The sequence below is a fragment of the Nymphalis io genome, chromosome 3, assembly GCF_905147045.1.
Source record: "Nymphalis io chromosome 3, ilAglIoxx1.1, whole genome shotgun sequence".
Classification (NCBI taxonomy): Eukaryota; Metazoa; Arthropoda; class Insecta; order Lepidoptera; family Nymphalidae; genus Nymphalis; species Nymphalis io.
The window spans coordinates 2,502,734-2,516,447 of record NC_065890.1 but is presented as its reverse complement, the minus strand read 5'-3'; the positions used below and the strand labels follow the sequence as shown (position 1 = coordinate 2,516,447).

General features: G+C 33.5%; 1 protein-coding gene across 4 annotated transcripts in view; it reads left to right on the top strand.

Moving 5' to 3' along the window:
• Positions 1–13,714, top strand: part of LOC126781296 (pseudouridylate synthase RPUSD2-like) — a 424,481-nt gene that overhangs the window by 260,944 nt on the left and 149,823 nt on the right. For 2 of the 4 annotated variants that reach the window (XM_050506217.1, XM_050506218.1), the window contains exon 1: positions 12,269–12,515. The exons of the other annotated variants lie outside the window; for them this stretch is intronic. The gene's annotated coding sequence lies outside the window, so the exon portion shown is untranslated. Of the gene's footprint in view, positions 1–12,268; positions 12,516–13,714 lie in introns of those variants that run through there. 4 annotated transcript variants of the gene reach the window in all.

Below are 13,714 nucleotides of genomic sequence, written 5' to 3'. Positions count from 1 at the left end.
TTTTGTATATCGCGTAACATGACGTTGAAAGACTTAACGGTTACAATATCGATGGAATTATTATATTATTAAGGTATCGTGATATTTTCTTACAAATGGTTATGGATATGGTCTTTCAACTGAAAGTTCTAATTAAATGTTGTATTTATTGGTATGATGTCTAAAAACTAATCGGTCCAAACTGTTAAACATCACTGTGTTTATGATTTTTTGTTATTTTCGTTTGTTTTTATCTCATGTTTTCGGTGAACGGAAATTTAATAAACAAAGGCAAACGGGTGAATATGATATCTATTGGCAGGTGTTGTTTAAGAAATATTGATCTCATCATTCAGCGCCATTGCGCCGTAAAACCATATTAAATAATGGCTCTTTTGCTAAAAATTACATAGATTCACTTACCGTTCGAACCGAAACTCGGCAATATAATCTACTGTTATTTGGAGATAGAATCATTGATGAGATATTATCGATTTATTGATCTTATACAGCAGCACCGGAACAGAGGTAAGATAAATATTGTCCTTAGCAGTAAAAATGACTGCATTTTTTTTATATGGACCACCTGACCGTAAGTGGCCATGACCACCCATTGGCATAGACATTGGCGCAAGAAATATTAACTATTCTTTATCGCCATTGCGCCACCAACCTTAGGAATTAAGATGTCATGTCATCGTAGTTATACTCACCAGCTCACTCTTCAAACCGAAACACAGCAATAGTAAGTATTGTTGTACGATGATAGAAAAACCAAACGTTTTGCACAAAGCCCTATCAACAAATTAATTATCTGCAAATATATAACTCTGTGTCAAGCTCTATGACTTTGCAAGGCGTAAAAGTGTATCCAACCTTTGTCAACGATAATAGCTATAAATTAAATATAAAACAAAATTAATAATGCGATAACTTATAAATTTATCTGATTAAATGAAACAATAAATTACACCAATAAACATGTCACACATTATCGGAATTCCATCGACAATAATAAACATGTAATATTCTTTATGATTAAAATGATAAGAACGTCAAATTTTATCAATAAAAGGAAATTGGGCTGAGCAAATATTAATTTGACATGATACGAATAGGAATTTAGTATGTTTTGAATATGTCACTTGTAATAACGTATCACATTTAATAGTTGATACAGTCAAACAATTTTGCGCAAGTCTGCTCGCGTACATACTCATGCGAATGCACACACACCCGCGGACGCGTACACGTGTGCAACTATTTTGCTTGACGAAAAAATGGATATAGAAGTCATATTAAAATATAAAACTTGTGTAAATTACTAAATGTATTTAAATATATGTATGTCTAGACGTGTTCGAATTAATGAATAGAAAAAACGAATCGTGTTATTTTAGGAGTTACTGCGTCTGTGACGCAAATACTTAGTGGATTTAAAACGTTTTGGATATTTTAAGCACATTAATAAGTACATTTTTTCTTTATCTAGCACTCTCAAGTACAATTAGTTCTACATAAGTCTAAGGAATTTAGGGAGTAGATTTATTACACGTGGTAGGAAAAAGCAGGTGAAAGATTTATGCCTCTTATTCCTATCATATTAGAAGCTAGAAGCAAATCAGTTTTCACTTGGTGGTAAGGCTTTGTGCAGGCTCGTCTGGGTACTACCACTCATCAGATATTCTACTGCAAAACAGCACAGTATTGTTGTGTTGCGGTTTGAAGGGTGAGCGAGCCAGTGTAACTACAGGCACGAGAGACATACACCCAACGCAGCAACGAGGGTTGGTGACGCAATGACGATGTAAGGGATGGTTAATATATCTTACAATGCCAATGTCTATAAGGGGTGGTGATAACTTACCATCAGGTAGCCAATTTGCCCGTCCGAGTACGGAATTTGGTCAGAGCAAGAGAATAGTGAATGCACTTACTCACACACTTATGCATTATAGTATGTCCTCCGTAGTTGGCTAGTCTCACTTAAGAATGATCTCCGTAGCCGAAATCAGTCGAGAGGAAATCATTACAGGTCTGTTGGATTTTATATTTGCCGGGAGGGCAAATGACTCTACTCCACCTGATGGTAAGTGGTAGTAGAGTCCAAACGCGACGACGGCCAGTACAGACGGGAAAAACGTTCTGCACTAGCCGCCTTCGCCTTGCCGGCCCGCAAGATGCCTCTTCACGCCTCGTTTGAAGGAACCCGGGTTGTAAGAGGAGGGGAACACGTGCGATTTTTGCTTATTGTCCCATAATAAACTATCTAAAATAAACATTCTAACATTGGTTACGGAAATCCGTATCTACTAATTATTCGTCAAATTTATAAGTAAACAATATTCTCTTTAAAAAAAGTATAATTTAGCAAACTTTTTTGTTAAATATTCATTACCAAGCCTTGACTCATTGAAATTAATAGTAAAGGCATGTCATGCGGCTTGCAAACAATTGTTATGTTCTCCTTGACCCTTGTACCTTCAATTATAACTATAATACTTCAATCGCTCGCATGACATTATACGCCGCGAAAAACCAATAAAATATGCTAAGCCGCAGACGGTTTAGTTTTAACGAGATCGCGAATTTGATCACCGATTTGACTTTGATTATTAATTCTATGGGTAAATTGGATGGGCTTATAATTACAATTTAACAAAACTGGAACCCTTCTAGGGTTATATTTAATATAGGTCATTGGATTATATAGTATGCTTATATGATACATAATAAATATAGCTTGTGATTGTGTTATTTATATTTTTCATCGTTGCCAATGACAATGACCTTGCGTACTGCTTCCTCGAAAGACCTTGACGTCTTCTCGTCTATCGCTTGAGAACCAATTTGTGAGGATGACAGCTCATCTTTCGTCACCACGAGCCATCGTCACAAATTAGGTCGCCATTATGCTAATCTGACTCGTCCAGCTCCATTTCAGTCTTGTAATTTTTTTGAACGCATAGTGATATTATATCATTTGATTATGTGTCGGCCTTGTTAGCCTTGTACCAGTCTTCAATACGTAGCTCAACACTATATATATATATATATAGTGTTGTTAACACTATGTATATATATATATATATATAATAAAAATGCGACGATTTTTTTACATATCGGCAGTACGTGACTGATTGTACACAATACACACATCGCACAATATACAACTGTCAATAATTATATAACTCAGTAATATGATAATAAATCTGACCTAGAAAAGTATTAACAACCGGTTTGTCAAAAGTAAGGATAAATAATTAATCATCGTAAAGTGGCTTGACATAAACTCATACACATTTTGTTAACTGCCTCTAACGATAGAAGCATTAAAGTTTTAAAACTTTTCCAATTTTGTATAAAATTGTTTCAATTTAAATTTGAGCTTATACTAAAACATAAATCATGTATACAATAAAAACATACGTAAGTCTGTTTTGTTTCTGGCTAAAAACTAGATGCATTAAGACCTCGTAGTATACAATACACGTGATAGAAGGTTTTGAAGAGTAGGTCAGTCAGTATGAAATGAAGATATACAGATGGTAAGGATGAACTTAAACAGTAACAATAAGTGTGTGTGCTTGGCAAGTACACTTACAAAAACACATAGACAGGCAACCACAAAACAACTGTATAAGTAATCTTTAAATATAGAAAAAATAATAGTTTTCGTGATAAAAATGTTAACATATGTATTATGGTATTCTAAAAGAATCTGATGATGCACATGTAACGTGAAGTGTCCAAATAAATTAATGTAACCAGGAAATATTAATTCTACAATTAATATAAATTGAATATCATGGTTAATATCTTAAACATTTGCATTTTTATTACGATTTATAAGCAATATATAATATTTGTAATATATAGGAGTATTATCAATATATACGACATGAAGTAATCAGGAATTATGATATAATCACATTATCATTTTATCGTATGCGATTCATCAACCCGCATTGCATCAGCGTAGTGTTAGAGGCTTTAAAACTCTTTAAAAAAAGGTTGCATTTGGCCAAAATTTTATACTTGTAAAAACGCGTAAATTAAAGATTAAAGAATATAATACCACATACCACAACTCGACCAGTGAGGCCCATTTATAAAAAAAATTGAACATTGATGATCTCAAACTGAAGATTTCAGAATCATGCGAACACTGCTGAATTTCCATGTGGTTAATTTGGGTAATAGATTTAACCCTCATTTTCGGTGCTGTACGAAAATGTCTTAACAAAACTTGCATATATCAGATGAAATAATATCGCTTGTATACAAAGGCTAACCCGCACTGAGGCAATATTATCGAATAAGCTCCGACACTTATCTGTGAGAAAAGAGTAGGCATTTAAGCAAAATCGTATGTCCGAGGTATTTCCTTACTTTACTTGACTTCCAGTAGCCACCAATTGTTTGCTCCAATGAGGATGTAAATCTCAATATTCAATTTCTCTTCATCAGTACAGTACAGCACAGTAACAGCCTGTTAATGTCCCACTGCTGGGCTAAGGCTTCTTCTCTCTTTTGAGGAGAAGGTTTGGAGCTTATTCCACCACGCCCTGTTGTTAGAATACCACTAATTTCGCTAAAATAATGCCACATATGGCATAATTTCAGCGAAATTAGACAAATGCAGGTTTCCTCACGATGTTTTCCTTCACCGTCAAGCACCAGATGAATTATAAACACAAATTAAGCACATGAAAATTCAATGGGTGCTTGCCCGAGTTTGAAATCACGATCATCGGTTAAGATCCTGAATCTTCGTTCTAACCACTAGGCCATCTCGGCTACTTCCTCTTCATCATTAGATGAATTGTAAATATAGATTAAACACTATGAATACTTAGATATATGTACTATCTACATTTGAAGATTAATCTCGAGTTTAGATAAGCATTGAATCTACTGAACCAACACAGCATCATGGTAGTATAAGATTTATATATAATAATACTGTTATTAATATGGCACTTATGCTGAGATGAATGTACTAAGCTCATTATATTTGTATTCATTTGTTACATAAACAGTATACAATATGATTTAAAATAATCAAGTAAATCTTTGTTAGGCAACATGTTCTCATAAAGTGTCCAAAGATTTAAAGAAACGTTTGAGTTAAATGAAACATAACAATCGTTAAGCAGACTCTGGCGTTACTAGGCCGGGAAAACGCTAGGCAGAAGAAGAATTGTTTTTATTAATAAAAATAATTTTAGTGTACTCTTATAAGGTATAACTAACGTTGTATAATCAAATAAACCGCAAAATTGGCCTTCGAAAAACCACATTGATCCGATTTTAATGAATAACTTGGTACAAATATACCTAACTTTTATAAACTTTGAATTGTATATGTGTTCAAGATAATAATTAGTTTTATAATGTGACGCAATTATAGTGTTTCATAGAGCTATTCTGTTAGGATAGGCTTCAAACTCACCGCAGAACGTTATCGTTAAAATTGAGCATCACTTCGAGTAGTTACAGTGTCATAAGAGACAGTATCTTAGTTTTGAACCAGTACTTGCTTTGCATATATCTGATATCTCAATACCGGTCAAAAACCTACTCTCCTGTTGAAGTAAAAGATTTATAACTTATTCCATCGTATGTACCACCATTAGTAAAGTTGTATGCTTCGGAATTCCGTAAACGGCTGCAGGTTTTCTCACGATTTTGTTTCCTACGGCGCTGTGCACGAGATGATTATTTCACAAATTGATCACATACGAAACTCAATAAACATGCTCTGATTTAAAATTACGATCTCTGGTTAAGATCTACTAACTTTAATATATTTTATATCGGAATTGATATCTATGTAAAATATTGTGCTCCTTAAGTTGAGCTCGCGAATCGGAAAAGGCATCGTAGGTCACCCTCTAGTCAGATGGACTGCTGATCTGAAGAAGGAAGTGGGATCCGACTATACGTGAAAGGCGAATAACTGGGAGCTTTGGTGCACCTTGAACCAGAAGTGAACTATGAATGGCTGTTAATGATGATGATGATGATGATAATTTTGATGACAGAGGTACTTTCTACTCCCACCATAAGATCAATTGGGCACCCTGCATCGGTAAAAAAATATTTGTAGAAAAACCTAATTAAAATTTTTAATGTCCTGTCGGCAGTGACCACAACACCAACGAAGTTTATAATATAGCTGTAGTAATTACACGGATCCATTGTTTATAATTCTGCGTTTAATAGAGATTATTAGGTCATCGAAAACAATAGTTCATTGAAAACGCATCATTAGTGCTACGAGGCATGGCTAAGTTTGTTACATTATCTGATTATAAACAGACCAATCATCTTCATTATTATTATTATGTCCCATAACAATGACGTCATCAATATAGAGTTCGCAATTCCAATCAGAACGCAACACATACATATACTTATCTCAGTTTAAGCTGACGTATGTAATACTATCACAATTGAAAATTTGAGTATTTTTTATTAATAACGCTATTGCTATATAAGCTATATAGAAATAGCTCGTCAATATCTACCAAACAAAAAAAATAGGTTTACAAACAAGATACAAATATTTGAACTGAACTATTTTTTATTTTTTCTCTTTGCCTAGTCCTGGGTTCAAACCAGTTGGAAGTGTTAGTGTGTGAACACTCGTGCCTCGGAAAGCACGTTAAGCCGTTGATTTTGCGCCTCAACTCTTTCCGGTCTTGTCCGATTTGACGTTCAATCGGTTCGTGGGAGTGAAGAAATAGAAAGTGCACCTGTGTGTACGCACAGACTTGTGCACTATTTATATGTCCTGCGCAGTAAGCTAGTCTCATCTGAGATTGACCGCCTTGGTCGTAACGGTCAAGAAGACATACCGTACCGTAACCGTAACAGCCTGTGAATGTCCCACTGCTGGGCTAAAGGCCTCCTCTCCTCTTTTTGAGGAGAAGGTTTGGAGCTTATTCCACCACGCTGCTCCAATGCGGGTTGGTGGAATACACATGTGGCAGAATTTCAGTGAAATTAGACACATGCAGGTTTCCTCACGATGTTTTCCTTCACCGTAAAGCACGAGATGAATTATAATCACAAATTAAGCACATGAAAATTCAGTGGTGCTTGCCCGGGTTTGAACCCACGATCATCGGTTAAGATTCACATGTTCTTACCACTGGGCCATCTCGGCTTATTATACAAGAATACATCAATATCATCATTTAATATTAAATTAATTAATAAGCATTTGAATATTTGTGTATATAATATAATAATGAATAAAGTACATATTATAAATGATTATGTTACTTTATATATCCCGCTGTTCTACAATACAATAACACGTATTTACTATACTTCAATTATTAAATAAAAATTGAAAGAGGCAATGGAAAGTATGTCTAACAATAACTAGGCTAAAGTTAAAAGTACTCTAAGATTTATAAAACTTTTATATTTCAGCGTATTATTTAAATATGATTTAAAATTGTAACAGGCGTGTCTGTAAATAAATCACGCATTAAATGATTAATTCTGGCGGACGTTATTATAGAAAGCAAAAATACAATTTATATATTTTTTTATAAAACGGAAAAACACATTCGATATACAAATCAGACAGAATAGATTAAGTCTGCGGGCAGCGAGCGGTTGGCATAACGACTAACCCTAAGATTTATGAGAATATCCAAAAAAGAAAAAGTTAAGTTACATTTTATAGAAAAATAAATATGGGTTAGGGAGAAGACAAACGGGCGAGAGGCCATCTATATATAATATTAATATAACGAATAAATCGGTGTGCGATTTATACTCCCGCAACATTGGGTTTTTTTATAAGTATCCGCAACTCTACGTCATTCGGCATTGGCGAGTAGATTCCTCGAAATATCCTCTACCGTATAATACAACATCACAATTATCAAGTACGTATGGTAAATGTTTCAGGAAAAACTATCGAAATGAAATATTCGTTAGTCAGGAATATTACGCGCGGAGCTGATAGTGAGTTTTTTTTTCTCGTTATGTAAACAAATCTTTGTTGCCCGTGCCTTCGGTGTTTTTTCTATTATTTTGATTAACTTTATGTTTTTATTTCAAGACAGCATATTTGTTGTTAATTTGCAAATCATATTATTTTGTATGAGTTTGTGAACACACTGAGCAAAATTTTGTAAATACTTTGTATGAATAATTGGGATATCATCTTTTTTTTAAACAGGTAGTATCTACGAATAGAAATTTACTTTATTATTTCGTCTATTAATTATAAGTACATAAATTTGAAAAATAAAATAACTTTTTTCTATGATGTATGTACATAAGTGACAACTGACTGTTTCAAGACATATTCATATTTCTATGTAGGTTTTAATAGTAATATTTTTCTAATATCACAAAAATGGACCAAACCTACGATATCAATAAGCGGCTAACTTTAGTATTTCAAAATAATTATCATATTTTTATTATATATTTCTAAAATTTTTTGATTATGATTAAACCTTAAAGCCCTAATCACTTCAATTTATATTACCATTATTTCATAAAGACAATCATTAAATCCAGTTTTTTTAATATGTGTAGGTCTATCAAAACAACCTAACTCTTTAATGTAATTAAAAATGTAATTAAAAAAAAATATATAAACTACAAATAGTTTATATATTTTTAACAAATGAGTAGTTGTCATCGGTGAGACCGTTAAACCGAAACGCGATAACAAACAAATACACATATAAAATTTATGTGTGTGTGTAGTAATCAACCTTTAAAGTAGCGGCCTTATAAACGTAGTTTAGCAGCTGCTTAGTTAAATACTGATTTCTCTCTTTCTGCCATTATTGATTTGACATACGAAAAAAGAAGACAAAGCATTGTTTAACTATCAACCGTTAAACAGCACTTATAAGTAAGACCGTAGGTTTTTTACTGACTTGTTGATTAATTAATTTATACATTTTTATGGCATTATATAATGTTTAATGATTGTATGTTAACTTTGCATAAGTCTATTTATACATGATTTTTACTAACAAGATATGACGTCAACGTTCACATAAGTGGCAGCGCTGGTCACGATATTGTTTTGTGTAAAGACTAGCCGTTAAGCGCTTTGCTGGTTGTAAATAAAACTGAAGTTTTACTATTTATTACCAATATTATTATTTAAAAAAAAAACATTATAATCGTTATTCCTTTATATAATCTGCCTCCGTGCCATGTTTCATTAGAATCGGTGCAGCATGTTTGGACATGATAATTTTGTTACTTGGACATTTAAATCAACAATTTCAGGTTTAATGTCATTAAAATTTTCGACATAATACAATGTTTTCTTTGTGAAATAGATAGTTGGACGGACAAATGGGACACCTGATGATACGTGGTCACCACCACCCAAAGACATTCGCGCTGTAAGAAACATTACCAATTACTTACATTACCAATGCTCCACCAACCATAGAAAATAAGATGTTATGTCCCTTGTCTCTATACACAGGCTCACTCTCCCTTCAAACTGGAACACCAACAATATTAAGTATTGCTGTGTGACACTCGAATATCTGATGATTAGTTGGTACCGTCCCAGATCAGTTTGCATAAATCCCTACCACCAAGTGACGCCTTCCGAATAGTTTTCGTTCACGGCGGCCACTCTCAACAGAGACAAGCAACGTGCATAAAATATTTTATAGTACAAGAGTATGTGTGGAAAAACGTCACAATCCTTACCTTATTTTTGTAAATATTCATAATAATATTTTTTAAATCACTTTGCCACGGTCTGTCACAGCCGCAAAGGACACCATTAAATATCAGTGTCGGGTCTTCAAACCCAATATAAGCTGAGTGATGTGCCTATTCGAGACACCAATTACCTACTTAGATGGTTCTTCACAAAGCACTACCACCAAGATATCAGATATTCTACCGCAAAACAGCAATACTTGATATTGTTGTGTTCCGGTTTGAAGGATGAGTGAGCCAGTGTAATTACAGGCACAAGGGACATACAATCTTAGTTCCCAAGCTTGGTGGCGCATTGGCTACAAGCGATGGTCGACATTTCTTACAATGCCAATGTCTAAGGGCGTTTGGTGACCACTTACCATCAGGTGGCCCATATGCTCGTCCACCTTCCTATTCTATAAAAAAAAAAGTAAATATAGATTTTCTGTCGAATCCCCAGACTATTGACATTTTATTTTTCTATAAAAATCAAAGAAAATATATGTTATTTTACAAAACTTTATTATATAGAACGGGTTACTGTTGTATTTTGAGTTTATGTATAATATGTGGGGTCCCAACACAATGTAACTTATAAATAATTTGTGAAGGGAATGTGAGGAAAAATCCCCATTATTCACCTTTCGAGAAAATTGCGAACGCACAGACGAACAACTTGATACAATTTGTTTTATTCTGTGAAGTAATGGTCAATATTATAATATTTACAATATTTTATTTCTATTTAACTTTAATACCAGTAAAGGATGACATCAACTGTGGAATAATACATAATGATGTACCTGCTATAAATAAGCTGTTTAATAATTCTAACTCGATGTAACTATATAATATCAAAATGAATATAAGCGTACTTATATTTGTATTATTATCTGAATAACTATTTTTTATAGTATTGGTAGGCGGACGAGCACATGGGCCACCTGATGGTAAGTTTTGATAAAACGATAGGCGTAGTTGGTAGATACTTCCCTTTCACGCCCAAGATTGTTGCCCAAGGGTTCGATTCCCACCCAGAACAGACATTTGTGTACATGATCATGTCTATTTGTCCTGAGTCTATGTGTAATTATCTATATAAGTATGTATTTAGAAAAGAGTAATAGTATATGTAGTATATCAGTTGTCTGGTTTCCACAGTACAAGCTCTGCTTAATTTGGGATCAGATGGCCGTGTGTGAATAATGTCCCAGGATATTATTATTATTATTATAAGTGGTCACCAACGCCCATAGACATTGGCTGTGTAAGAAATATTAACCATCGCTTGCATCGCCAATGCGCCACTAACCTTGGGAACTAAGATGTTATGTCCCTTGTGCCTGTAATAATACTGGCTCACTCACCCTTCAAACGGAAAACAACAATACCAAGTACCGCTGTTTTGCGGTATAATATCTGATGAGTGGGTGGTACCCAGACGAGCTTGCACAAAGCTCTACCACCAGTAAGTAAAATATATATATTAGTTATATATAAAAATATAGTTTTTTAAATAATGTGTTTTTATATGTATGATTTAATTACATAAGAATTATTTACATTATAGCCTAAAATGTATACAATTAAAAATACTCTTAGCTTCTGTACAAATCATAACCGCATGGAATGGTGGCAAGAACTAGTGGTGGCTAGCACCTTGACAGCATTTCTCCGTTAAATAGCAATACCGATCATCTAGGCGAAAAATTAACCAGCACTCCTCCCACCAGTGGTGGCAATAACGAGATGTTATATTTTTAATAAAAGTTTTTGCACTATTACTCCAAGATTCAAGCGTTTCACTGTAAACGGATTATGCGTTTAATGTCTGGAAGACGATTTTGTATTGCAATGATGTTGTTGACACTGCGACATGTCACATTTCGGAGATGAATTAATTTGATTGTTTTTTAATGGCCTTAAGATATTCTTAATACTAATATCCTTGTTGTGTAACGTATGTGTCTTTTATATTAATATAAAAAAATCTTATGATATACAAACCTATATATACATACATGAAATATATGTCACAAAAAATAAATACGATAATTTCGACATTGTGATAAAAAAGGGTTATTTAAAGCAACCCAAACCCATTATTTTACGATAAAATATGACGTTGTAATTGCTAATTGAATTTTCAACCCTGAGTGGAGACCCCATAAATATCGTTCAGTAACTAAAATGCATTAAAAAATTTGTATCTTGATGTATTTTTCGATAAAAACTAATTGGATAAATAAAGTTATGAATTTTACTAAAAATTTTGACTACGATTTCGAGATAAAGTATATGTAAATATTGATCGAATGTGTTCATTAAAATCGTTCGTACACATTGCAATTTTTAGACTACGCACCTTTTATTTGCAGCTTTACAATAACGCGCCCCCTTCCTGAAACCGGCTTTACCCTCTAGGGGGGACCGAGCACGTGTGTATACGCCCCTCTCTCTCCCGCTCTAAGTTTGATACATATTGCCGCTCCGTTCTAACTCCAACCGATCAGCGCACGCATTGCAGGTGAATTCGCTTTTTAGTCTTTAGTTGCTCTCTGGCTGTGTCGTGGGCGGGACGCGTCGACTTTTGCCACATTTCCCGCGAAAATTTACGTATTCTATCGCCGCTACAAAACATTCTATTATATTCTGACATAGAAAAACGTTTTTCTTGTCATAGTAAATTATGTTAATGTGTGACAATTCGCCTATGTGTATTTTTGGTCGTGTTTGCTAAAAGCTTTTAGTGATTTTATTTGTAAAGAATCGATAAGGCTCAGTGGCTCACGGATTTTCCGAGGACTTATCGTATCAACGTGAGTATTTTTTTTTATTTTTCACAGTATTTATGTATATAGGACACATTCGGATCAAACTTATTTTTAAATACATTTTCAATTTATATAGTTCTTCGTAATTAAAATTTTACACGTAACAATAACGCGATATTTTATGCAATTATAATAAATTCTGGGTTGATTTACCTCTGTAAATATATTTAATTTAAATTACAAACATATACTGCTAATTAATTATTTTGAAGTAGTGAAATTTAAATTAAAAACTTCTTTGTATTTTGTTTTTATATTCGTCCTAAATAAAATTTATCGTTACAGGGATTAAAAATACTTGATAAAGTAACACCAATAAAATGTTATCAAACGGAGGTATTGTTGAATAAATACAATACAATGTTTTCTACAACACGTTTATGTTCAGTTAATAAGATAATTATAATTTATTAAAAAAAACTAATGAGCAATTAATTGAAACCAGTTACACCACTTGAAATGCTTATCGTCGAATTATTTTAATTCAACAAAAAGTACTCGCAAATTAACAATAAAAAATGTTGTAAGTTGCGACCGGTTTCAGCAAGGACTATCAAACATCCGTAGATAGTAAAAACTATACATCTGTCAATATTAATAAATAGTCTATTTTAATCGATTAATAGAAATAATAATTTAGATTTATTTAATATTTACAGTTGAGATTCCATATAACATGTTCCCGTTGACTCGTCCCGTCGATATTTTTTTCTCCGTAAATCCCGTTAAATTTTTTTTTTTTTTTATAGAATAGGAAGGTGGACGAGCATATGGGCCACCTGATGGTAAGTGGTCACCAAACGCCCTTAGACATTGGCATTCTAAGAAATGTCAACCATCGCTTATAGCCAATGCGCCACCAACCTTGGAAACTAAGATTTTATGTCCCTTGTGCCTGTAATTACACTGGCTCACTCACCCTTCAAACTGGAACACAACAATATCAAGTATTGCTGTTTTGCGGTAGAATATCTGATGAGTGGGTGGTACCTACCCAGACGAGCTTGCACAAAGCCCTACCACCAGTATGTGGTAAATGCTTTTCTTATAAAAGTTCCAGATATCCTTAATTTCAAATTTCGTTACGATCGGTTAAATGGTTTAATATTGATAACGAAACGTACAGATATAATTACATTTTCATTTAATATATGATTTAAAACCTACGAGCTGTTCGGAGAAAT